Genomic DNA, 4,975 nt, shown 5'->3' on the forward strand with positions numbered 1-4,975 from the left:
ACCGGCGTCGGGGGGTGACCACGTTCCCGAGCCCTATGCATGACTTTTATTTGCATTTTGTATACTCGCATTCCGCACGGTCCGATCAATCTTCGTATTTATTTATTCGTATCTTCCGACTCCGAGTCACGGTTTGGATTGCCCTATGCTTTACATACTCGCACATTTTCCGTCACCGACCCCACCTTCTTCGGGGGCTGCGTTTCATGCCCGCAATACTAAACGCTCGGTTGGGCGATCCTCCGGTTTAGGCTACCCAATCTGCTACTTTGGAGTGCTCCCTTGATCCGAGCCCATATTTTGGTATATATCTTCGTTATGCATACTCGTATATTTATGACTATTCGGGGCACGGGGCCCGTCCCGTCATATGTTCGTATGTTCGTTTTGTCGTAGATCCGTAGTCATATTTGTGAGTCGTGGGTCCGGTTTGTTCGCATATGATTCGATTTGCGACCTTAAGCGGCCCCGTTGTTGCTATGGCCGATATGGCCCACATGTTTGTATGTATGTGTATGTCTGGGCGATGTGCATTCCGCCAGTTTTGATTTTGATATGATGATTCTGCACGGGCGACCGCTTAGGATAGCATTCGTTTCAGTATTTGTGTGATGTCTGCTATCAGTTATCGGTACGTATAATATCTGTTAAACCTGGATATGCTCTAACATGACAATCTGGTTCGTAAGTTTGTTTGGGTGCCTAGGTAGGGCACCAGTCACGGCCCACGGAGCTGGGTCGTGACAAGTGTGGCTTGAATTTGCATATCCAGATGGCCCGTATGAAGCTATATAAGAATGGGAGAGTATCAGATTGTTTGAGATTTAGAATTTCATTCTGAAGAGATTTATGAGAATTATTAAGCAAGACAAGTTTACCCTTGGATATTTTAGACTTCACAAGAATATGCGCGAGATGGGCCGAAGGGCCTATGAGATATACCCTCAGATTTGGGAATCCGCATATCCAGTCTTTTACACGTCCATGCTCCGTAAGTGTATTGAGAAATCCCCCAAAATTGTACTAATTGATGATATTTAGATTATAGAACAGTTATCGTACAAGGAAGTTCCTACTACCCTCTCAGATCACCAAGTTCTAGGGTTGTGGATTGAGAATCAAAGATGTAATCTTGGTAAAATACTATAAAGGAATGTGAATGTGGAGGAAATGACTTGAAAAGTTGAGGAAGACAGGAGATTCAGATATCTGCGCTTGCTTTGCCCGGAGGAGATCCAGATATCTACATTTGATTCCATTACCAAAAGGGATTTAGACTGAGACATCATAGCCTTCAGGTATGTATATATTGTAAGTTACTGTCATTAGTCGTGTGGGTCCATTATTGTTATTGCTTGTTGTGGCCCTGTGTGGCGTTGTATATTTTGGGTTGCTGTGTCATAGGTTGGTAGTGATACAGTTACAGAGAAAGCTCTGCCAAAATTTCGATAAGATCTCTGAGAGTTTAACATTCGAGGACGATTGTTTCTAAGGGGGGAAGGATGTTACACCTCGAAAATTTTCACGTCATTTGCGTTGTAAGTAAACTAACGTAAGACAGAGAGGTCATGGAACCCTTATAAGGTTAAGGAGGACCTCTAACAAGTTCTAAACAAAGGTCTAAAGATTTCGGGATCAACCGAATCGGAAAAATTAATTTTGTCAAAAATTTGGGAAAACTTGGCAGAATTTTAGACAGAAATTTTGGTCCAACTTGAGAGAGGCATATCTCCTAGAATTTGAGGAGTTATAGAATCCATAAGCAATGTAAATTTCAAGTTCAGTGAGTTTTCTTTTCAATGCAACTGAGAAATCGCGATTCTGAGAAGTACGAAATAGAAGTACGGCCCGTTCTTTGAAGTGCGTCCCGCACTTTTTGCCCGCACTTCACCCAAATTTTCCAGGAGTTGGATTTTGACCCTCTGATGTGCCATGAAATTATGGCACATCTAATGCTTTTTTACTCTAAGTTTTACTTGTTTTCAAGTAAGTTTGTGTTAGTTTGATGCGTTTTGTGTGTTGTGCAGGTATTTCGAAGTTAGAATGCTCGGAAAGTAAAAAACGAGGATATCAAGTGATCTGTACTGATATGCATTAAGGACAGACCGTCAACATGCTCGACGTTCCATCGAGATGCCTCGTCGATCAACGTCCCGCAGAGTGAAAAAGTCATCAAACCATCGATATGATCGACGGTCCGTCGAAGTGCCTCGACGATGGAAGTCCTGCGAATTGAAAAGTTGTCATCAGATCGTCGTAATGCACGTCGACATGTCAACGACAGTCGAAGCGGAACGATAACCCGTCAAAGTACAAGTCGAGCTGGAACAGGACTGGGATTGATTATTCCGAGTTTAACTTGTATAATACCTGTTTAGGTTTTATTTTTCAGACATCTGGAGTTTTAGACTTGTAGTAATTACTTTTGAGTTGTTATTACTTTTGAAGATTTTCCAGACAAATACATTCGTTACTTTCAAGTTTTATTCGTAAGTTTAATACAAAATTCAATTATGCAATCTTCAATCTTTTATTGTTTTCTTGTTGCCATGAGTAGCTAAACACCTTTACTAAGGTTGTGAACCCAAGGATGGGTGTTTTGTGATTGGGGATTGTGAATGATATACGCATAATGGATTGTTAGGGTTTATTTATTCTTCGTTTTCATCATATAGTTAGTGGTTGCAAACATTAGCTAATGCGATAAACTTTAGTTTATTTGGGAAAATAACTAGGGTTAGGTAAGAACAAATAACAAGAACTCAAGGCTTTAAACCTTGTTTAATAAATTCACTTAGGAATAAGAGGAATTTACTTGGCATAATTAACCGTTCTTCATGCATACTCTCTTATCTTTGGAAAAAAACATAGAAAGAAATAATCTTTTCTTATTGGGAAATAGTTTAGATTCACGTAGAGGTTAAGTGCATCCATACAAATGATCCATTAGAAGTATATCAAGATCGATACCCATAATCATACACTTTATCTGACGGGGACACAACCTTGGTTCTTTTTACCCATATATTTACAACTTTAAATTTCTAGTCACTTTAAATTAGTCTACAAATCAAAACAACTATAAAACCCTTTTTCTGGAATACACCAGGACCACAAGATTAGTATAATACTTGTTTAGTAAACTTTTCATACCAAATTCTCTGTGGGATTCGACTCCAACCTCATTGGGTTACTATATTTGACATCGTCCGCTTTACGCTAAATTTGAGCATATCAAATTTTGGCGCCATTGCCGGGGAATACGATTTTGGAATTACTAAATAGTGTTTACTCTTCTTAAAGTCTTTGTCATATTCCAACACACCTTGTTCGCTATCTTGTAAACCAGGTGATCATGGCTAACAACGATCTTCCAATCGACAATGTTTTTGCTGATGAGTCAGAAGCTGATGAAGACTTTGCATCTGCAATAATTCATCTGAGGGTAACTGCTACTACTGTCAAGTTTGATAATTCCCTCTATCATATGCTCAAACAAGAGGGATACTTTCGGAATGCAGTCGATGATGACCCTCACCAACATATAACAAACTTTCTGGATGTGTGCTCTTAGAATATCCAACGGGGTGTGACTCAAGAAGCGGTCCGGCTGAAACTCTTCAAATATTCATTAGCCGAAGAAGGGAGAAAATGGTTCACCAAGATGCCCCGAAACTCTATTGCTACATGGGAAGAGATAGTCAAAGTGTTTCTCATGAAGTGGTACCCCCGAGTAAAAGAGCTGAAATTCATGATCAGATTTATGAGTTCAAACAACGTAATGGGGAACAAATTTTTGAAGCTTGGGAGAGGTACAAAGAATATTTGGATAGGAGTCCAAACCATGGTTTTCCAGATCAGATTTTGAAGGAAAAGTTCTACAGAGGGTTGGATCCTATGACCCAAGAGATAGACAATAATGCTACCAGCGGGTGTTTCATGAATAAGTCCTATGCTAATATTACTGATATACTTGATCGATTGAATACAAACAGTCAAGCATGGCACTCAAGTAATTCTGATGGGCTATCACTTGGAACACTATTGATTCAAAATATTGTGAAAGATAGCCAGGAAACACAGCAGACGTTGGCACAATTGGCCACTAGTCTCTCTTTACTGACAAAGAGGCTTGATGAGAGGGAATCGAAGAAGGTGAACGTTTGTGAAGATATCTCAGGCATGCCGCCTGGAATGTACCAATGCCACGAGGGTCCATATCAAGAGGGTCCCCCTCAGCCAGTTGAGAATGTTCAATATGCAGACTATGTAGCGAAAGGGGATGTTTCTGGACCAAATCAAAGGTACTGGAGACCTCAACAAGGATAGGGTGCATACTACCAAGGGAACTATAATATCAACCAAGGGAACTACAATAACAACTATGGTGGACAAGGTAGATACAACAACAACAATGGTAACTTCGGGAACAGAAGTTCTAACCCTTATATTCCACCAAAAGGGTAGTCTAATGATCAAGGTAGTTCAAGGTTGGAGTCAATGCTTGAAAAAGTGTTAGCAAGTCAGACAAACACTGAAAAGACATTATCGAGGCTATCAGAGACAGTGGTTTCTCATTCAGCAGCTATTCAGAACCTTAAACAGCAGATGTGTGATCTTTCTGGAGAACAGCATCCTACCAGAAAATGTGGGCTTCCTAGTGATAGTATTCCAAACCCGAAGAATGGTGGTGGAGTGGAACGTACTTTTGCTATTAGCACGAGGAGTGGTAAAATACTTCAAGGTGCTGACAAAAAGGTGGTTGATCTAGATCCAATTATTGAGGAAGAAGAGGTGCATTCTGATGTGTCTATCATTGATGATGAGGTCCATGGTAAAGCAAAAGTTGCTAATACTCTAGAAGTTGCTGCTGATACAAGGAAACACACGATAAAAGGGGCTCTTCGTCCTTTGACTCAGATGTACAAAGCAAAGCCTCCCTTTCCTTAGAGGTTGGCAAAGAAGAATGATGATG

The 4,975-nt window shown here is 40.3% G+C and overlaps 1 non-coding gene across 1 annotated transcript; it reads right to left on the reverse strand.

The window, feature by feature from the left end:
* Window positions 1-3,745: 3,745 nt before the first annotated feature.
* Window positions 3,746-3,851, reverse strand: LOC132042616 (small nucleolar RNA R71). Its single transcript, XR_009411518.1, has one exon. It is a non-coding gene; the product is annotated as a small nucleolar RNA R71 (small nucleolar RNA).
* Between the last annotated feature and the right edge of the window lie 1,124 nt (window positions 3,852-4,975).

This window comes from Lycium ferocissimum, unplaced genomic scaffold (assembly GCF_029784015.1).
Source record: "Lycium ferocissimum isolate CSIRO_LF1 unplaced genomic scaffold, AGI_CSIRO_Lferr_CH_V1 ctg16550, whole genome shotgun sequence".
NCBI classification, from domain to species: domain Eukaryota; kingdom Viridiplantae; phylum Streptophyta; class Magnoliopsida; order Solanales; family Solanaceae; genus Lycium; species Lycium ferocissimum.